At 41.4% G+C, this 23,504-nt stretch overlaps 1 protein-coding gene and 1 long non-coding RNA gene across 7 annotated transcripts in view; one reads left to right on the top strand and one right to left on the bottom strand.

Moving 5' to 3' along the window:
- ANO6 (anoctamin 6) overlaps positions 1-23,504 on the bottom strand; it is a 192,175-nt gene that overhangs the window by 151,741 nt on the left and 16,930 nt on the right. The gene's annotated exons all lie outside the window — the stretch shown is intronic.
- LOC118651589 lies at positions 2,250-6,548 on the top strand. Of its 3 annotated transcripts, XR_004966299.1 has the most exons (5): positions 2,250-2,453; positions 2,747-2,976; positions 3,084-3,183; positions 4,664-4,739; positions 6,305-6,548. It is a non-coding gene; the product is annotated as an uncharacterized LOC118651589 (long non-coding RNA). The 3 variants fall into 3 exon arrangements; XR_004966298.1 differs by having other exon boundaries at positions 3,084-4,739; XR_004966297.1 differs by having other exon boundaries at positions 3,105-4,739.

Consider the following 23,504-nt stretch of genomic DNA (forward strand, 5'->3'; position numbering starts at 1 on the left):
GGGTAGCGATAACCGGCATTCCAAAAGCACACCCCGACTGCCCCTGTACAACGAGTAGCCCAGTAATGACACCTTTTTTTGCCATCTTCATAAAATAATCTGAAATGTGAACAGATATTTATAACTACAAATATCTCGCATTATTTATAAAAGGAAAAAAATCTGCTACACACGAGATGCGCAATAATCAATAAATGATCATGGAAATTATACTGCAAGGTTCTCCTACTACATGCTCTCCAGGACTCAAACTGCCTGCTGATGGCCATTTCCTCCACCAGATTTAAGGTCCCAGAAGGCAAAAACCATGTTTTGTTCACTGCCTGAGCCATAAAACCTACCTTGCAGGGATCACAAAATAAGGTACCTGTTGAATGTTTGTGAGAAATGCTTTCAAGTAAATACTATACGGTGAAGTATTACACCACTATTAAATGTGGTCTGTGAAGCATTTTTAACTTAACTATTTTAAGTACAGGGAATGTGGATGATGAAACAGTTCTGGAGATGGATAGTGGTGATAGTTGTACAACACTGTGAATAATGTACTCAATGTCACTGAAATGTACATCTGAAAATGGGTAAAATGGTCAATTTTGTGTTACGTGTATTTTACCACAATGCTTATGAGGCAAGGTAAGTGAAAAGGCAGGAAACTGTATGTCTAAACTATATTAAATTACATCTGTGTTTTTAAAAAGCTGTAAAGAAGCACGCTAAAGTATTCATGTTTGTTTTATGTTTGGGCAGTAGCATTAGAGGTAAATTTTGTTTTAGCTGCAATTTTCTGTATTTTCCAAAATATCCACAATGGCTAGCATATAATACTTATAATCAGAAACAGATGAGGCACAGCAGACATCAGGGACAGGAAGGTCTGGCCACCAGCAGGTTTAACCTGGATGTGGACTGTTCACGTTGCTATGATCCTGATGTGCATGTATATGGCACACATCTGTGCTTGCCTTCCCTGTGCACAGTCCAAAGGCATGCTGTGGGAGTTCAAATTTTATCTTTATTATATTGGAATGTATTTTTCTTCTTTTTCTTTTTGCTATGCCAGAGAGCATGCCTTACAGATTTGCTGCTTTATAAGTATGTTGTATCCAGACCGAGAGATAATAGGTGGTTGTTTTGGACATACAAGTGCCAAACTGGATCAAAAGTGCACTTGTTCTAGAGGGAAAGGCTCTCAGGACCTGGGATGGGCCCGTCTGAAATGCCTCACAGAGAGGAAGACATCCAAACAGCCTCTGTAAACACTAAATTCATCCCATTTACAGATAAATTAGAAGCCAGAACTTTGGAGTCACACAGATTCAGCACTGAAGGAACACATAATACAGACCCAGGATTGCCACCTATGATTGCCATCCTGAGGGCTCCTGGCCTGGTTCCCCACAAATAAATGGGGATCATCACACCTACCCCTTGGGTATTGAATGGGATGATGTTTTCAACTCAGGGAGGCAGGAAAACCCAGAGCCTGCTGGTAGCAGGTGCTCAATCCGTGTCACGAGTTCCCTTCCCTTTCCTGCTCCAGATCGAGTGTCTAGTCTGGGAAAACAATAGTGTCGGAGTGACTTGAATGCTAAAAGTGACCAACTATCTGTAACTAATAGAGTTAACATGACAGGAGTATAGGAAGATCGTTTCAGCAATCTTCTCATTCGCCCCATCCAACTCAGAAGCCTTTATGATCCAGTTCAAAACAATTTTCTTGTTCTTTGTGCTCCAGTAACTGGAAAAGACTAATCACTATTCTCTGTGACTTTCAAATCCCTGAGACCTGAGATCATGAAGCCACCCTTCAGTCTCTTCTTCAACATTCTCCCACTTTTGAATCTTTACGCTAGTGGTTCCTCTGAGCCCTCTGCACGCTCACCCCGCACTGTCAGCTGGGATCCTCTGCCTCCCTCGAACAGAGCTGAGCATCCCAGAGGACAGCTCTGGAAAATAAACTAACCGTTATGGTTCTGAAGGTTACATGCCTTTGGGTGGCAGCTGGGGAGGAGGGGGGGTGGGGGTGCCTCTGAGCCAGACGCCAGATCCCAGTGTGACCAACAGTGCCCTTCACCTCTGCTCCGACAACCTTTGTCCTTTGCCTTGCCTTGTGGTTATCAACATTTGTTTAGCAAGCTGAGTGTCTGTCATCAGATTCCACATCCTGCCAAATCCCTCCAAAAGAGCAGCCCTTATCTTTGCAGATCTCTCCCTTCCTTGATTAGCTCTTCCACTTGAGTGCCTCGCTGGGCAAAGGATAATGGAAATTTTCAGCAGTTTGGGGTTTCCTTTGTTCATGTTAAACTAAGAATTCCAGTATCTTCAGGCTAGAAAGCTGGAGTTCATTCTTTTGAAAAACATGAACTGAGCCCGGCGCTAAAGGCTGGACATGCAAAAAGAAGCCAGTCTTGCCTTGGGAAGAAAAGGATATCCACAGCTACACCACAGCGGTATGTGTTCTAGAACAAAGGTCTGTATGGGGTATTACTACAGCAGCATAGCAGGGCAGAAGATCTGCCTGGGCAGGACTCTGGGAGTTAGATAATCCACATATCTCTTCATCAGCGGCTGAGGAATGAATGAGCTGACCTACACAGTTGGGCGGAGGGTGGGGGGGTGTGAGGAGGGGGGCGTTGATGCTGTTTCTATCTTTTAATGCAGCCTATTGAACAGCATTGCCACTGACCTGCTTTGGTTACTATGTTTGCTTTCTTCTCCTCACATATTCACCTCCTCAATTTAGTTTCAGAAGAAAACATATGGTGCTTCCATTCTCTCCCGAGTCTTTCAACCCCGCAATGTTTCCCACCTGGAGAGCTGCTTTGACTACCAGGGAAAGGACGCTGACCTGGCTTAGCTGGAGCAAACAAAAGATGCAGGACTGAGCCTGCTTGCTGAAAGGAGCTAGAAGATGCCGGCTGGAACCATGAACAGAATTGCCCTTTGTGACCAGGCCCTTAGTGGCTCCAGCAGGTAAATGCCCTGTGGATGCCCAGGTGCACCCCACCCGCTGCAGCTGGGACAGTTTACCTTCAAATTCTTTTCTAGCCTTCACCCCTCACCTCACCCACTCTGTCAAGAGTGGTTTTAATCTTTCATAGGCCATGCAACACTTCGGGACAATCGGGTGGAATTCAGGATCCTCTCCTAGAAAACCTCTCGGAAGCACATAAACATAAGGTATTGTACATAACTTCTGGGGATGCACAAACCCCAGAGGCACAAAGACAGCTACCAGGAGGAGCAGGAACCCTGTTCACCTTGGTCTGAGCGTCTATGTGCCAAGCAGCATGAAGACCCCACCTCAAACTCAACTCATCGCCATACTGAATGCTGGAACATTTTCCCACACGCTGCTTGGAACACTGTCCCCGAGTCTTCTGCCCAGGAAACATCTATTCAGCAGTGTCTCACCTCTTGAATGAAAACCTTCTGCACCCTAACTCCCCACCCTCCCATAGAAACTAAGTGAACCCTTGATTCTGCCCTACTATGCTCTACAGGTGCTGGTGTCAGAGATCCTATAGCATTTATCACCTTCATGCATTTACATGCCTTTCTCCTTCTGCTACACGCAACCTGAGGGCAGGGACTCTAACTTAGTTATCTTGTATTTCAGGTTCTGGTAAAGTCCTCATTCTGGAGAAAAACATTCTGTAGAGGGAGACAGACACAAAACCAGATAATTTAAACACAGAAAATCCAAATGCTGAGCCTGATGGGATGAGTGATTTTTAAGCTAAATTTAGACAGAGGAGCAACAATAAATCAAAGTTAGGAGTGGCCATGCTGGGCAGAGGAGGCAGCAAGGCTTGCAAACAGGAAGGAATGTGAGCAAGGAATAAAGTAACTCAGGATTCGTGATGACTAAAGAGGTAGGCAGAAAGCAGCTGTAAGGAGAGGTGAGGTTAAGGAGGACACTGAATGAAGTCTAAGGGAGCTGGAATTTATTGTGTAAAGGTGGGAAGTCATTGAAAGATTTTTTTTCTACTTAAAAGTAACAAATGATAATTGTAGAGAATGAAGACACAAGTGAGGAAAATTATAACTCTGCCATATAGAGACAACCACTATTACTATTCTTTCATCTCTGTGTTAGATAAACGTGTTTGTGCGTATGATTTTCATGTTCTTTTAATTCTGCTAATATTTATTAAGCATTTACTAGGTATCAGACATTGTGCTAAATACACCACAGGCATTCTGTCATGTTATTTAATCCTCACAAAAATTCTTAAGAAAAGTTCCTATTGTAATCCTATTTTAAAGAGACAGACATAGGGAGGGGGTGGGGGTTAGTACTACTATGCAAGTCCACACAGCTAATGTGTAGCTGAGCTGAGATTTAACACCAAGTTTTCTTACTGCAAAGACTATACACTTACATTTCAAGTTTCATTTATTCTCACTCATTTAATTTATAAGACGAGTGAATCATTTTATCCAATTTTCTCAGGAAACTGCTTTGTGCTCTTGATTAGCCTTGTAATAAAGCAGAAACATAAACCCGGAAAGTATGAACACCTCACTGTACTGTCTTCCCACATAGGGAGCACAGAAAACCCCTGGCGTTTATTTGGATCTTTTTGTAGTCCTAGTAATGTTTGCAGTTTTCTTGTAACCTTAGGAGGGTACATGTTCAGATATATACTTTGGACAGATTAGTCTGGCAACAGTATGAAGAATGGATCTGAGAAAACCAGATTGGAAGGCTGAAGTATCTGGCCACAATCCAGGTGAGATACACGAAAGCCTAGGACCAAGGCAGTGGTACGTTGAGTGAAGGGGAAAAACTGGACTCAGAGCACACAGAAGACAGACTTTAAAAGACTGGATGGAGCAAAAGAAGAAGCAGGGGGGTGCTGGACAAGAGAGGAGGTAGGGGAGACTGGATGGTGGGTGTCATTCATTGAGACACAACACAGGAAATAGATGCACTGTTCAGAGGGGGAGAGAGAGAGAGAGAGAGAGTGTGTGTTAGGGTTGGGAGTGGGGAGAATAATGAGTTCAACTGTGTGCATTAAATCAGCAGACACATTCCAAGTGCCTACTCCATGCTAGGGGCTTGCTGAGTGCAAGGAAATCAGTGCTGAACCAGACTAAAGAGGTCACAGGACAAGTGGAAGGAGGGTGACGAGGTGAATGAGAGCAAAGGGGGTACAGAGGGGAGTTGTCCTGGTAGAGGGGGCCTGGAGAGGCAGCTGAAGTCCAAGGACAGGCAAGCGCCTATAAACTGTAAGTATGAGTGAGAATGTCCTCAGAATATGTGCACAGTGGAGTGAGAACAAAAGTGGACTGAGGTTGGCACGCTAAGTACACCAGGGTTTTAAGTCGAGCAGAGGAAGCAAGGGACCAAGAAGGAAGTCATATGCAGGAGGAGGAACAAGAGAGCCCAGATCACAGTAGCCAAGAGGGGAGCAGAAGGGATGATAGCCCATCTTGAGACCATCCTGCCCTTGGATTTCTCAGGAATATGATTTTCTTTTTTTTCTTTTAAATCGGAGGTCACTCAATTTTAACTATTAATCAAAATCACATCAAAAGTCCATGATGAGGGTAAGAATTTACATCTCTTGGCTGCCTCTCAAAGCTTTAGCCACCAGCCATTTGGAGTTGATGATTAATATTCAGTAGGAAGTAAATTTATAATAATGTGCCTGCCATTCAAATGTGAAAAGAAATGTTTTCTGCTCAGTACACCCAATAATACATTAATATTTCTCCAGTTTAAAATACATTTATGAATAATTTTATATTTTTTATAAATTTCCTGGCAAGAATGATAATAGAACAATCTATTTTCATTGCTACATGAAACAAAAAAAGAGATATGAAAGGTTCAGTTAATCACGGGACTTAATATGCTTTATAATAAACATCAAACAGTCATTACTTGGGCTATATAAAGGATGGCTGAGGTCAAAAGATTATTATAATAGCAAGCGTTTATACCCATATTTATTCTCTGTCAGTAGCTTACATTTGCATAAGAAGTTTCTTTTATTCATGAATTTTTTAACCACATTAGAATGCTAAAAATCAAATTTGTTTTTCCTGATTTATATATGGGCAGTAATAAGATTTTTGTAATGATTAAGAGTAGTAACAATCAAATAAATAAAAAACATTAGCCCTTCCAAGGTACCAACAGACAGATATGAAAATAAATGGCCTTCGCTGCCTTAGGTAAATGTGGTTTGGAGAGCACCAGGATCTGAAATGATTACGGTGGCAGTGTGTGAGAAAGCCAGGAAAGGCACAATAATTGGAAATCTACATCTTTTGTCATCTCTGTCTACAGGATGTGTGCATATGTATTTGTGCACAACGTGCACACTCAAATTGATGGTATCCCGGTCATAAGAAGACATGCAATAACGTCAAGATTGTCACAGAGAGACCTGGGTCAGAAGGATTTGCAAGATCAAGCCCTCTTCACAACCACTTAGAACTGGGAGTCACAACTAGTCAAGACTAATAAAACGCATTTAACAACCCAAAAATGGCTTTGGGTGATTCTTCCTAAATTGACAGAAAACCGTATTTTTAGCATACCATAGTTAAAATGTCAGATCTGCCCGTGACTTGGTGAAATATAAAAGACAATTATTCATCACCGGCTAGTGTGGGGTGGACAGAGGGCTGGACCGGGTATGCTGGCTCATGTTGACGCTCCTTCTCATGTAGCCTCTAATCTTGGAAGGTTTTCAGTAAACTATAGCACCAGCTACAAAAATAAGACCACAAATAAACAACACACCAAATTAAATGTTTCCCTGTAGATCACAGTAAAAACAGTGGAGATACAATCAAAACATCCAAGTGCACAGTTTGCACCACACTGTGATGGTGTGTGAAAATAGGACAGGAAAATAATCTTCACTGGGTCACAGCCATGATCTAGAGTGGTCGGCAAACTCATTAGTCAACAGAACCAAATATCAACAGTACAACGATTGAAATTTCTTTTGAGAGCCAAGTTTTTTAAACTTAAACTATATAGGTAGGTACATTGTTATTAACTTAATCAGGGTACTCCTAAGGCTTAGGAAGAGCCACACTCAAGAGGCCAAAGAGCCGCATGTGGCTCGCGAGCCGCAGTTTGCCGACCACGGATCTAGCAGGTCCTGCCTCCCAGGCAATGAGCAGCAACAACATCCCCGTCCTCCTGTCTCCCCCTACTTCTCGGCCCACCTTCAGAAGCTGTGACAAATTTGGGTTTCTAGAATCCTGGAGTAACCTTCCCCTGGTTCAGCAAATTATAACTCAAGCATCTTTCCCTACTGCCTTTTCCCGTCTGTACCATTCAGCATCCATGAAGCCCCTCCTAAGATTGGTGAATTTTCTGAAATTATTACATGGAAAGTTCTGGAAAGCTTTTGAAAATTTAAAGTGTAAACCAAATACTCAAATACTACTAGCTCATTATAGGTGTTATTAATATACAATTACGAAATCAGCAAGCTGGGAGGAATCTTGGATATATTTTAATCTAAACTTCTCGTTTTACAGACAAGGGAACTATGATGCTGTGTTCACTTATCACCAAAATAACAACTGACACAAAGTGATCTAACGCATTCATGAAGGCACACCTTAATTATACATTTCTATGTTTTAATGTTGTAAGAGGTTAATCATCTAAATCCAGGATGCTAATGATATTGTGTATCTCTTAATTTGTAATCATGTGCAGCTTGAGAGCAATACTTAAACTGTTTAAAACCTGCTTCTTTCATGGAACCCAATTTCACATTTTGTTGTTATTGATGGCATCAACATGCCTCACATAAATTATTTTTGAGCAACTGTATAAATGTGAGAGACTTCTGAATTCTTTTTCTCTCTTCCCTGCAACTGAATCAGTGGCAAGATGAGAAGCGGACCCTCACTGACTTCCATGGGGAAAGCCCTCTGGGAACGGGCAGGACAAAGGTACTCTGTAAGGCTACCCTTTTCCTAAGATGTGCTCTGCTTTTAAAAAGATGTACGTATCACTTTACATTTACTAAACAAAAATCTTCCACCATTATGTTTAACAAGCCAAGTCAAAAGTAAATTCATAAGCAAATAATTTTATTTTTCAATTTTGTGGCCTCAACTTCTACTTCTTATTTGTAGATTTAAGTTGGTAGAATCTGTCTATGAAACATTCCAGGTACTTTTGAGGGGCAAAGGTAAGCAAGCTCATTTCTTAAAACATACAGCTTATCTATGTAGGTATGGGAAACCATTCAGATGCGAATACAACCCGAGACCAGTGGTAACCAGGAGGCGCGTGTTGTGTAAGGCCGGAGTCTATTCTGACTAGTTGATGCCTGTGCCATACTGGCTGTTAAATATTTTTTATTTCACTTCTGCAATAAACCATAATGTTAACAGACATTATCAGGTGCTGTCATATTTTTTTTTTCTTTCTCTGTATATTCTCATTTTCTTCCAGCAAGCAAACAATACTTATGCAATTAAACAAATGTGATATTAAATAGCCTGAATTACAGAATGCTCCGTACTCCCTGTAAAGATCTTAATATATATTATGCCAGTCTATAGCACATCTTGCTATCATTAAAGCAAAGAAATTTATTGACAGATAAGGAAGGACAGCAAGTTTAAAAAGCAGACATGATAAACTTTTAATAAAACAGTGTCAATTATGTCATTACTGCAGAGTAAGCAAGAAAAATACAGTAATTAGTGTTTTCCCTGAAGAAGTCTCAAAAGAAAGAGATCAACATTCACGTAAGTCAGGAACCATGACAATTTCCTTGCATAAAGGTTTCCACAATTTCCAAAGCTAATTTAGAGAAAGAGATTAAGATTGCATCCTCACTGTAATTTGCCCCTCAGAGCCAATATTTATATTTAAGAATGTTGATGACCAAACCATTACATACAAAATGTAAGGAAATGAAATAACATAGTATTTTTTTAATTACATTAAAATAAAATAAATGCTTTCCTACCAACTCCTGGTTAATTAACTGTAAAAGCTGTTCCAACCTATGGCCAAGTGCACTTCTATGGCTTTGCGCTCCAACAATACTAAGCTTTATGGGCCTGGGTATGGCTATGAAATGAGTATTTAATGAAAACATGGCCTGCCAGCCAAATTTCAGCATGTGCCCCTGTCTAAGAAACAATGAAGAGATGCCATTTCTTATAAATTATCCTCCATAATAATAAAAGTGTAATATGCTAATTAGACCAGATGTAGCTGGGGGCAGAGGGAAGCAGCCCAGGTCCCGGGTGCCTGCCAGCAGCCAGAGCAAAGCCAGGGACCTGGGGGACTGCCTGTGGCAGGAGCGAAGCCGGTGCTGGCAGTCAGGGAAGGAAGGCCTACTGTTGCATGAATTTTTGTGCATCGGGCCTCTAGTATATAATAAAAGCCTAATATGCAAATTGACCAAATGGCAGAACAACCAGTGGAATGACCAAACAACTGGCGGCTATGATGTGCACTGACCACGAGGGGGCAGATGCTCAATGCAGGAGCTGCTCCCAGCCCGCAGGCTCCAGGACAGCCAAGGCGGGTGCCAGTGGGGGCCCCCTGATCGCCCTGCAGAGGTAGGCAACAAGGGGCAGCAGCAGGGGATGGGGCTGGTGAGCGGGCGGCACCAGGTCGGCCAAGGTGGGTGCCAGCGGGAGCCCCCCAATCGCACCGCCGGTCACCCCACAGATCGGCCCTGATCACCAGCCAGGTCTAGGGACCCTACCCTTGTACAAATTTCATGCACCAGGCCTCTAGTAGCTAATAAAAATGGTAGTTTTTAAAAAATCACCTAGACTTGTGGAGGGCCCCCTGCCAGGGAAGGCGCCATGGGCTTTCTTTTAAGTTCATGTTGACTGAACCCAAGATGTAGGCACAGTCTTGTCTTGGGGGCCTATCTAACCAAGAGGTGAGAATGCCTCAGTTCGACTCTTCAAAGCCCAGGCACCAGGGAGTGGGTTTTGATATGTAAATCCAGCCAAGCACCAGGAATGAATAGGACTCTCCTCCCTCTGACTGGCCCCGCCCTGTGGGAAGGGCCCTGAGGTAGAACCACAACTGCTCATCACTCCCACCAGCCGGGCCCGCCCAGAACTGATGTAACTTCCTGGTATTTGGGTATAAATTAAACACGTGATTCCGGTGCTCGGTCCCGTCTGTCCCTCCATCAGAGGGCAGAAGCCCACCCAGTCCCAGCATCTTCTATTTTTGTGTCTTGTCTCTTTGATTCTTTTCTCAATCCCAAGTGCCTCTACTCAAAGAACCAGTTCATTTCTCTTTTGGCGCTGGTCGCGGGAAGAGAGAACGTACCCCCATGTAGACTTTATTTTTAAAAAATGATTAAACATCTTTGGAGATATAGATGTGTTTGTGTTTAGACTTTCCTGTAACATTTGCTTAAGTAATTTCTTTATAACGCGGCTGGTTACATTCAGGATAAATATGGGTCCCCAGAAGAAATGAGTTCAAATTATTTCAGTGAACTTCAAAATTATGGAAATAAGATGCATCAACCACCAGGCAGATTGGTTGTTTAATCACAAATTACTCTCTATTTTCCAACTGCTAAAATGATTTTTGGTGACTGCCTGTATGCTTTGCCCAAGGAAGGCAGAGTCATCATCAGCTTCTTCAAGTACCCCCTTACTGGAAATGAAAAAGCTGGGAAACATCCTGTGTGCTTCATTCACCCCAAGTCAAGCCCACAGAAAATGCTCTCAAAGGCCACTTTTCAAGGTATCAGTATTCTTAACATTAAATAACAATCTATAATAATAAAAGCATAATATGCAAATTGACCAAACAACTGAACAGCAGAACAACCTTCTGGACGACCACGCTATGACACGCACTGGTGCCAGGCCAGCCAGGGCGGGTGCCATGCGATTGGTGTGGGGCCCCACGATCACCCCTCAGAGGAAGGCCCGGGTAACTGGCCGGCAGGGCGATCAATCGGGGGGGGGGGGGAGGGAGAAGGGGGGCTCCACAATCATCCCAAAGAGGGAGGCCCAGGCACCCTCTGCGGGGTGACTGATCACGGGGCTCCATGGAACCAGGGAGCCAGGGGTATGTGGTGGTGGATGCAGGCAGCACCAGACCAAGGCGGATGAAGCGGAGGGCGGGGCCAGGGCTGCGAAGCCAGCAGTGAGGGAAGGAAGGCCTACCCTCGCAAGAATTTCGTGCGTCGGGCCTCTAGTAATAAAACTAAAAAGCTGCCCTGACCAGTTTGGCTCAGTGGATAGAGCATCGGCCTGCGGACTGAAGGGTCCCATCAAGGGCATGTGCCTTGATTGCGGGCACATCCCCAGTGGGGGGTGTGCAGGAGACAGCTGATCGATGTTTCTCTCTCATTGATGTTTGACTCTCTATTCCTCTCCCTTCTTCTCTGTAGGGAATCAGTGGAATATATTTTAAAAAAACACACACACAAAAAAAACTAAAAAGCTAAAGCTGGCCCAGCCAGCATGGCTCAGTGACTGAATGTCGACCTAGAAACCAGGAGGTCAGGGTTGGATTTCCGGTCAGGGCACTTGCCCAGGTTGCTGGTTCCATCCCCAGTGTGTGTGTGTGTGTGTGTGTGTGTGTGTGTGTGTGTGTGTCTGGGGGGAGGCAGCCAACCAATGATTTTCTCTCATCATTGATGTTTCGATCTCTCTTTCCCCTCTCCCTTCTTCCCTGAAATCAATAAAAATATTTTTAAAATAAAAAATAAATAAAAAGCTGAAGCCGTGGTTGAGGAACTTGGGATGTAGGGTTGAACAAATAAAATCTAAGATTAAAAAAATTAAAATGAATAAGCAAATATTACAGAGTAGGAGGATTGCAGAACAAGGTGATAATTTTGGTCATCAGCACTCTCTCCTTGGGCACATGAATGGCTTTTCCATCTGGTCAAGTGCTTGAGAAGGCTAAATTTAAAACAGCAAGTTTACCACAGTTGAACACACTTTACCATACATGGTGAATGGGATTAGAGCAACTCTAAAATATGGCCAGCAAACCTTTCTAACTCCTCTTATTAGGTGGTGGAGGCTACGTACTAGTAGCTTCCCCTTGATTCGGAGCAGGCTTGCACTGATTGCTTCCTCTAAGAAAGGATGATGGAAATGCTACTTGTGACTTCCAAGGCTGAATCCGTAAGAGACCATGCACTTTCTGTCTGTGCACTGGAATACTAACTAGTCTCTGAGTCTAGTTAAGTCCCACTACCCTGAGGCCACCATGCCGAAAAGGCCACATGTGGTCACTCTGGTGAACAGCCCCAACTGAGCCCAGCCTTCCAGACAACCCTGCCACAGTCAGAGAAACACAAGTGAAGACCATCTGACAGCTCAACACTACGTGGTGAGCCCAGGCTGAATCTGTGCAAAACCACAAGATATAGAAGAAAATGGCTGTTGCTTTAGTTAGTCACTAAGCTTTAGGATAATTTGCTATGCAGCATAGAAAACCACAGACTTTGGAAGGGACTTTAACGATCTGCTGGTGAAACACTGCTTTTGAGCAAACTGAGATCCAGACTGGTTAGGTGTCCAAGGTCACTAGCTAGCAATCAGGTTAAAACTAGAATCCAGGTCTCCAGGCTCCCAGCTCTGTTTTGTCAAAGAGCCCATCTTGGTTCCATTACATCCCACCACCACCCTTTCACTGTTAATGTGTGAACTCAGGCCATGATCTCAGAAGTTGTATCATCTACCTATCCTTAAAAGTTAAGGATAATTCTGACATATTTCCTTTCTTATGCCTTTATCTTAAAAACATTTTCCTTGGGTGAAACAGGGAAAGAATTACTATTTGGAGAGAATGAAATAAAACTTCAAGCCAAAATTTGCTTCACTATGTAGACAGTAGTGTTAACTACAAAAAAGTATATGTAAGATTTCACCTCTTTATTTCCATTTCAGGAGAAATATCTTCAGGTAAACTACACCTCTGGTACTTATCTAAGTCAATGTTTTGCTCCAACTATATGACTTTTTTTATTAGATTTAGTAACATAGTTCTTAAGCTTATTTCTTCAGTCAGCCAAAAACACACTAAAAGGCAACCCTGAGCTTCTTCCCAAGGTTAGCTTACTATTATTATTATTTTTGTACCAAGGTTAGCTTTATGTATGAGCAGTTTACAGGAAACCTTTTATGTATTCTTTAGGCTCTATATGAACCTGAAATTGCAGACTAACAATTTAGTTTTGTCATTAACAAGTAAGTTTTGTCATTGAGTATTTAAGTCTTTTAGATGCTGTGTTCATTAAACTATTAATCAGTGAAGAAAAGAACACAATTCCAAAGATAAACAAATTCTGGCAGCCATTGGAAAAGGAAAAGTAGGTAAGATATTGGCATGCAAGCAACTGGCTCCTCTGTATCTAGAGATTATATGGCCATGAATGGCTGACTGATTTGGAGAATAATCAGTATCTAACATTTTCCCCCTGAAGAAACTTTATTCTAAATGTGCATGGAATATGATCAAGATTTTTGAAAATCAAGTTTATTATCTGATGGATATCCTCCTCTTCCCTCAACAGACTTATATTCTCCATATTCTATCATCAATACAAAAAAAGAGATCCCTCAAATGCCTTAAAATGGGAATGCCTTGTCCTGCCAATGAATTATCCTGAGAAAACATATTTTCAAATGCAGGGCTGCAGCCCAGGAATCAGAAGAATTCTATCACATTAAAAAGGTTTTTCCAAATTTGCAAGCCTATATAAACTTGCAGGATATTTAATAAACCAAATTCAAAATGACAGATTATAATCCAAAGGAATAAACATCTCAGAATTACTCAAGGTGAAATGCTGATGACAACTTTAAAAATATTTCTGACTATCTCATGAACATGACATAAATTAGGCCATTTTCCTGTAAATATACTGTTTCCTATTTTCAAATAATTGACTTTAGTTACGCATTTTGCTGTTCTGCTTCTTTGATGTTAAAATTGCGACTCCAGTTCAAACAAAACTATTGTATTTACAAGGCATTCTAGGTCCAGGATGTTATACACAAGGCTCTATTTCAACTTGCAATTCAAAATCTTTCAAAGCAGTTTAACATCCACTCTATAATTTTATTCTCACAAAACATCTGACATGGTACCACTACTAAATACTATAATGATTTTAAGACAACTTGAGACTACCCAAAGCAATCTATAGATTCAATGCAATACCTATCAAAATACCAGTGGCATTTTTCATAGAACTAGAATAATCCAAAAATTTGTATGGAACCACACACACACACACACACACACACACACACACACAACCAAAAAAACACCACAAAAAAATAAAACAAAAAAACACCACAAAGCAAAAAACAAACAAAAAACCGAGGAGACACAGCAATCTTGAGAAAGAAGAACAAAGTTAGAGGTATCATGCTACCTGAAATCAAACTATATTACAGGGCTATAGGAATCATAACAGCATGGTACTGGCATAAAAATAAACATATAGATCAATGAAGCAGAATAGAGAGCCCAGAAATAAACCCACAGCTATATGATCAATTAATCTACGACAAAGGAGGCAAGAATATACAATGAGGTAAAAAGACAGTCTCTAAAATAAATGATGATGGAAAAACTACATGCAAAAAAATAAAACTAGACCACCGTCTTACATAATATATAAAAATAAACTCAAAATGGATTAAAGACTTACATGTAAGACCAGAAATCACAAAACTTCTAGAAGAAAAGACAGGCAGTAAACTCTGACACTGCTCTTAGTAATATCCTTTCGGATTATCTCCTCAGGCAAGGAAAACAAAAGAAAAAATAAACAAATGGGACTACATCAAACTAAAAAGTGTTTGTACAGCAAAGGAAACCATCAGCAAAACAAAAAGACAACCTACTGAATGGGAGAAGATATTCCCCAGTGATACATCTGATTATGGATTAATATAAAAAATTATAAAGAACCAAACAACAATTCAATTTAAAAACAGGCAGAGGACCTGAATATACATTTCTCAAAAAAGGACATACAGATGGTCAAAAGACATCTGAAAAGATGCTCAATGTTACTAACCATCTGAGAAATGGAAATTAAAATCACAATGAGCTATCACCTCACACCTGTCAGAATGCCTATCACCAATAAACAAACAAACAAGTGCTGACAAGGATGTGGAGAGAAGGAAATCCTAGTGCAATGTTGGTGGGAATGCAGACTGGTGCAGCCACTGTGGAAAACCGTATGAAGTTTTCTCAAAAAATTAAATATGGGACTGCCTTATGACCCAGCAATTCCACTTCTGGGTAGTTATTCAAAGAAATCCAAAACAGTAATTAGAAAAGATATATGCATCCCTATGTTCACTGTAGTATTATTTACAATAGCCAAGATATGAAAGTGTCTATCAATAGATGAGCAGATAAAGAAGATGTGGTACAACCCTGGCTGGGTAACTCAGTTGGTTAGAGCATCGATCGTCCCAATACGCCAAGATCACAGGTTCAATCCCCAGGTCAGGATCAGGGCACATACAAGAACCAACCATTGAATGCATAAATCAGTGGGACAACAAACTAATGCTTCTCTCCCCCCCCCCCCACCTTTCCTTCTCTCTAAAATCAATCAATTAAAAAGAAAGATGTGATACATATATACAATGGGTTATTACATGGCCATAAAAAAGAATGCAATCTTTCCATTTGCAACATGGATGGACCTAGACTGAAATACATGAGATAGAGAAAGACAGATACCATATGATTTCACTTATATGTGGAACCTAAAAATAAGACAAATGAACATACAAAACAAAAACAGACTCATAGGCTCAGAGAACAATACTGATGGTTGGCAGATGGGAGGGGGTTGGGAGCTGGGTGAAAACAGTGAAGGGGTTAAGAAGTACACACTGGCAGTCACAAAATAGTGACAGGGATATAAATGAGAACACGGGGAATTGGAGAAGCATTCTAAGGCTGACTCAGTGGAGCCAGCATCTCCTGCTTAGTGACACAACCCTTTGTTTAAATGACTTGCTGGTGTCTTCCTCCATATTCCTTCAGGTCAACTAACTCCAAATGCGTGGTTTTACTTCTTTTTGTAAATTTAGTTACCATTGCATACATTTTCTTTATGACCTCATGTATATGTCCTGTACGTGCAAGCACACACACACAAATAATTCAGCTTTTCTACTTGGCAAAAGCTTTCTAAACTGCGTAACAGAACAGTGTGTGGCCCGAGTTCAAGGTGACTCAGCCCTTCAGCTTGCTCATCCATAAAGCAGATGTCCTGCCCACTTTACATGACTGTTTTAAGAATCAAGTGAAACAAGCTCTGTTAACCGTAAAGTGCCACCGCTACATAAAATGAAGTTACTGCCACTACATAAGCATGCCAGGAAAAAAAATAACTTTATTTGATAAATAATACTTATCAAATTTTTCTTTCCATTAACTTCAAAAATTCACCATCATGTCCCAGGTCAGCCTTCCACTAAGAGGAAACCAGCAGGATGTTCAAGTGCATACCACAAAATTAATAGAAATGAGCTTTTTGTAGATTATGAAAAACATTCATAATCCCCCAATACTAATCAAATGTTTACTGTTCTTGTTTTATTTTTCATTCGTATATTTAGACTGTTCAAAAATCAGCTTCATGATTGGGCCTAAGTTCCAATTCTCCTTCACCATTTACTTGCTGTATGACTTTAGTGCATTAACTTGCCTGACTCTCAATCTTATCATCCATAAAATGGGTATTATAATAGCACCTACTTAATAGCACTGTTGTAACTATTAAATGTGTTAACATAAAGTATTCATATTTATACCTGGCACTTAAAAATGTTATTCTTTTTATGTACCATCTTAATCTTTAACACTGATAGGCATAGAGCAGGCACTTAATAAATCCTGGGTTGATGGATTTCATTAGAAAGTAGGATGGAAATACCCCACATGAAGTCATCTGGTCTACTCCCAGATGACTTCATTGGAAGCAAGGCTGTATCAAAACAATTGGGCCAATCCTTGCCTTGTCTATTTTTAAACATCTTCAGGGGAAAAGTCTATATTTGGACCCCATTAAGTGTTTAACAACCTAAACCATTTATGTTAATTATAAGGATGAATTCCTTAAATGAATTCCCTCTATATCCATTTCCTCAGCTGGTTTCTCGTTATTACAGGCTACTGGTCAGCTTTCCTTTTCAAAGCCCAACAACCTGGGCCCATTACTCCTTCCTCAGAGTTAGCAATGTTTATTTTTACTTGAATTCCCAAATGTAGAAATATTTCAGGCACCATATTGACCCAGGTTAAAAAAATCCTGAAGAACTCAAAAAGGATTCCCCTGGAAAGTGCAAGAAAACCAAAAACCACAAAGTAAACTTTCCGTAGGTTTCAGTCTTGTCCTCATTGGCTCCAAAGGACGTCACTGATTCAACAATTCTGACAGGAACGGTTTATTCTAGAGGGTAAATGAATATATTCATTTTTATTCAATCCTATTATAATGTTATGAAAAATGAGCCCCAGTATAAACTGAAAAAAGTCGCCCAAGGAATAAAATCAATTAAAGATGTACTGTGTACTTACACTCCGCAGACTTGGATATTCAGTGCTTTAAGCTAATTTCCCTCTTGATATTTTCAGTAACACAAGTAATACTTATTAATAATATCAATATGCCATATTCCAACTCCGTCAACTTAATATCTTCTTGGCGGGTTTTTTTTTTTTTTTTTTTTACTAAAATGTCAATCTAACTTCTAGAATCCTACCCAAGAGAATCTATGCAAAATTACAATGAACAGATTGATTCTACAGACATAGTAATTAGCCATGGGCCTATTCATAAATGCCTATAATTAAGTTCTTGTACATATTATAATAATTTTATGTGAAATTATGAGATTTGCATAATTTGGCTAATGTACACAACCCAGGGACTGTACTAAGTCTTTTATGTACTTTATCTCATCTTATCTTTATGAGAAAAAAATAGCTCAGAGATTCAACAATTTAAGGTTGCACCATCAGCAAGTAGCAGAGTAAACATTTTAATTTGGTCATTCTAACATCAGAAAACCCTTCCAATGAGCCTTTTCTACAGCTTGTACTGCAGAGATATTTGAAAAACAACTGTGGTAACACAGTGAAAAAGAAGTTAGGGAGTCCTAGCTGGCTTGGCTCAGTGGATAGAGTGTTGGCCTACAGACTGAAAGGTCCCAGGTTCGATTCCCGGTCAAGGGCACATGTCTGGGTTGCGGGCTTGATCCTTAGTGTGGGGCGTGCAGGAGGCAGCCGATCAATGATCCTCTCTCATCATTGATGTTTCTATCTCTCTCCCTCTCCCTTCCTCTTTGAAATCAATAACAATATATTTAAAAAAAAAAAAAAGAAGTTTGGGAAATATCTTTTCTATAAGGAGCCACCACAACACCAACCCAAGGAGAGAGATGAGGGCTCCTATGAAGTCTCTCAATCTAATCAGTTTTAATTTTTTTTAAAGACAAAGCAATAAAAAATATTATTTGTCTCTATTTCTTATATTAAGAAAAGCAAGCATGCCCTGGCCAGGTAGTTTGATTGTGTAGAGCAGGGGTCCTCAAACTTTGTAAACAGGGGGCCAGTTCACTGTCCCTCAGACCGCTGGAGGGCCAGACTATAGTTTAATAAAAAAAAAAAAAAACAACTATGAACAAATTCCTATGCACATATCTTATTTTGAAGTAAAAAAACAAAACGGGAACAAATACAATATTTGTATTTGCATGTGGCCCGCAGGCCGTAGTTTGAAGACCCCTGGTTTAGAGCATCGTCCTGATAGGCCAAGGTTGCAGATATAATCCTCGGTCAGGGCCCATACAAGAATCAACCAATGAATGCATAAGTAAGTGGAACAACAAACTGATGTTTCTCACCCCCCCCCCGCCCCCACCCTTCCTTCCTCTCTCTCTAAAATCAATCAATAAATATTTTTAAAAGCAAACATCAACAACTAGATTATTATGAATATTAAAAATTACAATTCAGTACGTTGAATTAACAGATGGCTTCACTGCAGTTTTAGGTTTAGAAGGTAATAATACAAAAGTTCCAAAAAAATGTACACATTCCCCATTTTCATTTATGGGGCTTAAGGAACTCCACTCTCATTTAGAGATGATCAACATACCCTATCAGTCATATCCACTATGGTGGTCTCAGGAATGAGTATACAATCCCATCAAAGCCTTTAGATGCGATTTCTAGGGAAGCGGTTACCAGAACTCTTTCTTGCTGTGGACGGCATGGTGAAGGGGGATTAACAGATGGGAAACCACCACTGCCACTTAGCTGCAAGGGAGGAGCTGGAGCTGCTGGACTCCCTGGTATGCAACCTGAGGGCGAGGCTGGCCCCTGCCGGTACAACTACCTCTAAACCTTTCAGTTAAGGCCCTAATAAGTTCCCTTTATTAGTCAGGACATTTGTTCTGGCTTCCAGGCCCCTCTGACCAAAGATTCCTAATTAAAACAGGCAGTTAAAGTCGAGAAATATATTTTAAAAAATAATACCCTCTATTCCTTCTCTGGTCTTCCACCAACAAAACAAAGAGAATCCACTAGAGTACACACATTTTAAAGCATATGGACCTTAAGAGATGTCAGTGTGGGAGCTAATGATGACAGCACAGGAAAACCGAGATGCCCAGTTTGTTAACAGTGTTACAGCACTGGTGCAGCTGGCAAACCTTAACCTCATGAGTTCTGTATGGTAATCACCAGTTTTATCACACTGGCAATTCAGTCCCTTTGGATCAAGAATCCCCTTAAGAATCTGATGAAAGTTCCAGATTCCTTTCACCAGAAACCTGAAAACACGCAAACAGTCCCATTTCCCAGGCAATTTAGGGGTTTTAAGAGCGCCCCACCTCAAGCCCAACCATGTAGATCAGACCTCATTGCTCATGTAGTCCCAAATGCTTGGGCAATTTGGGAAACAGAAAAGGCGCAACAAGCATCTTCCTGGTCGGTTTCTCAAAGAGGTCTTTCTCTGTGCCGGGAGACCCCCACACCTCTCCTCTAAGATGCCTGATGGTCATTCTTTCAAGAACCTTTCTCCATCCCACCAAATTGTAAAGGCCTTCATTCCTCACCTGCCAGTGGTTACAACAAAAATAAGGTAGAAATCGTGAAAAACATGAACAGAAACGTTTTATACTCTGTTATCAAATATGATTTCTTATTATTTCTACATTTCCCTGTCCAATCAATTTTAAGTTACTGAAAAAGCTTCATGAAAGTATTTGTAATTATTTCTATAAAACACAGGACATAAAGCCCTTAGTATATTCTTCCTTTATACACTTATTCCTTTGAGAAAATGAGCTTCAATTTATTTTTTTCTATAATGCACACTTCCAGATGACTTGCTGTAAATGAGAAGGCAAAGAGTTCTATATCTGATCTCTACCATTTAATCTGCAGTAATTAATTACACTAAAATGCATCTATAAGCATCTCTAATATGACCAAGAAGCCAGTAAGTTCAATCACTGCTTTATATATCAGGAAACAGAGATATGCAGAAGAATTAAATGCATTATTCCCAGCTATCATAGTTGAATAATATTAAGAAGCGGTGCTTTTAAAAGCTCAGAATGCATGGCCAAGGTGATCCCTACATACAATAAATATGTCACACTTCAAAAAGCTACAAGAAAATTAATTGCCACAATTATTTTATTATCCAAATAATCTCTCACTAATAATGGACAAATATACTATCATGGTACACAGCAGAAATTACAGATGATGGCTTTGCTACATATACATTTGACTCTTGAACAACATAGGTTTGACCTATGTGTGTCCACTTATAAGCAGATTTTTTTTCAATTTTCTCTTCCTTGTAATTTTCTTTTTGTTGTTGTTAATCTTCACTTGAGGATATTTTTCCCATTGCTTTTCAGAGAGAGTGGGGAGATGGGGGGAGAGAAAGAAAAACATGTATGCAAGAGAGACACATCATCTGGTTGCCTCCTGCACGAGTCCTGACTGGGGGTGGGGAGCCGGAGACCCTTCAATGCGTGAGATGATGCTCTAACCACTGAACACACCAGCCAGGGCTATAATTTTCTTAACTGAATTTTCTTTCCTCCAGATTACTTTATTGTAAGAATACAGTATATAATACATATAACACAAAATATGTTAACTGATGGTTTATGTTATCAGTAAGACTTCCGGTCAACAGTAGGCTATTAGTACAGTGGGGCCTTGACTTAGGAGTTTCCTGACTAACGAGTTTTTTGAGATACCAGCTGTCTCTCTGATTTTTTGCATTGAGTTGACAGAGTAATTTGAGTTAACGAGCTCCTTAACGAGCTCGGTCTCGGAATGAATTAAACTCGTAAGTCAAGGCCCCACTGTACTTAAATTCTGTGGGAATCAAAAGTTATTATGCGGATTTTCAACGGGTTAAGAGTCGGCCCCCCTAACCCCTGTGTTGCTCAAGGGTATTTGTGAAACAATGACAAATATATACTTTCCTATTCCAGTTGCAGGTTAACAGTCAGAAATCACAATCAACTTTTTAAAGAGGCATGTGAAACTTCACCACCTTACTCGTTTCGTAAAATAAAAAGTGCAGAAGGAAACCTTTCTCGATCCACGTTGAATCTTCTACGTGAGAGCTCACACAAGGCTTAACACAATCTCGGTGGCACACACTAACTAGCTCTACCGGAGTCTGACAGTGAACCCCACAGCTCCACTGGCCACAGCATTTTTTGCTCCCCTCTCCCCCAAGTTACACTTTGAACCAGATGCCTTCTAAGTTCTGGCACAACGCGGTTAGGTCTGTTTGGCCTGCGCTTTCACCACAGCTCATTCCCCTTTCCTAAGGCAGACAAGAGCCTCTCCCCGCCTTCCCTTTAATACAGCCTCTCCTGCTCCCAAAGACAGCCAGGCTCTGGCTCAGGACAGACCCAGGACCTGGCCGGGCTGCGGCTGCCTGGGAGGAAGGAGGCCTGCCTCCAGAGTGGACCTAGCGTCCCGGGAAGAAAGCCAGTGCGGGAGCCAGGGGAAGCCACCTGGGAGAGGATGTGGTCACCAAGGAAAGTGGGAACACACAGGCATGCGAGTCCAGGAACGCCACCAGGTCAGCCAGGGAAGGGAACAGCCAGGAGTGGTTCTCAACTTTTTAGATTCCCAAAGCATTTTCAAACATGGGAAATTCTGAACAGGAGTCTTTTCTTCAAGCTGTGTGTGCACACGAGTGAGAAAAATATTTGGTTTCCATATTGGAAACTAGGGAGGAGTGTCGGACAGCCACAACCGTAAGTGTTGTGAGGGCTGCTGAGAGCTAGCTCTGCGGGACGTCCCGCTGCTCAAGCAGGTCACTTCTCGGTATTGGGGAACCGACTGAGAATAGAAGTTCACTGCCAGGCACCGACCGGTGTGCCCTCCAGGCTGTTTCCCCACATTCCAGTAAACACTTGATCTTTCTCAGGTGCCAGGCTTAAGTCTCCCATCTCTCACTGCAGGAAACCCAATCCCACTCTCACTCTCGGACAGCTAGGCAGCCAGCAGGGCATGACTAATGAAGGAGTGAAAGTAAATACGACACTTTGATGACAAAGCAGGGCCCAGATTTAAGGTACAACTGGTAGAGCAGTTGGAGAAGGGAGCAGAGGTACAGTTCATGCTATTCAATCTGGGGACACAAGCAGACTATTATCTGGGTCTGTTATAGGTTGTGGGGTGGGGGGCATGGACAGGTAGGGCCACGGAGGGGAGGACTGCATCTCCAGGCATGAGAGCAATGAGGAGACTCACAGGAGGAAGACAGGGCCTGAGGAGTAAAGACACCAGGGTCCTGAGCATATTTCTGAGAAAAGAATCTGGGCAAATGGGGGGTGGGGGGAGGACAAGCCAAATTATCAAAATTGAAACACAAACACAAGGTGAATGCTGAATCAATAGCTAAATGCAGAATTTTAAAATCCCTCCTGCCTGGAGTCAGAACTGGTTCCAGAGACGCTGTGTGGCTAAGCCAAGAGATGGGAATCACGGAGGGGGTGGGGTCTGGGGGGGCTGGAGTCCAGGCAGAGTCTGAACGCCTGCTTTAGTCCGAGCCGTGAAGATGACTAATAGTGGAAACCAGACTCAAGAAATCATGAGTCACCCTTAAGGGAAACCGCTGTCAGCGTCAGTACCTTCTCTGGGAACTTGGAACCCATGTGCTTGAACAAATATTTTGGAATGTAATGTCTTGCATCAACATGGAATCGTTCCTTCATTTTGGATAGGTCACCACCTACTTTTCTGTTCTCAGAGCTCTTCGGTTACCACATGAGGCTCATAATATCTGTTTAGAAAACTTTTACTGATAGAAAACAGCAATAAGAGCTGACCTTTTGGCAAACGAAGTATTACACTTGAGCTCCTTACGCAGAAGGAAGGCGTCCGCCAACCAGTCCGGAGTGGTCTCACCCTCACCAGGAAGCCGCCGGTGGACCGGTGCTCAGAATGAATGTGCAGTATG

The sequence above is a fragment of the Myotis myotis genome, unplaced genomic scaffold (genome assembly GCF_014108235.1).
Source record: "Myotis myotis isolate mMyoMyo1 unplaced genomic scaffold, mMyoMyo1.p scaffold_m19_p_3, whole genome shotgun sequence".
In the NCBI taxonomy this organism is placed as follows: domain Eukaryota; kingdom Metazoa; phylum Chordata; class Mammalia; order Chiroptera; family Vespertilionidae; genus Myotis; species Myotis myotis.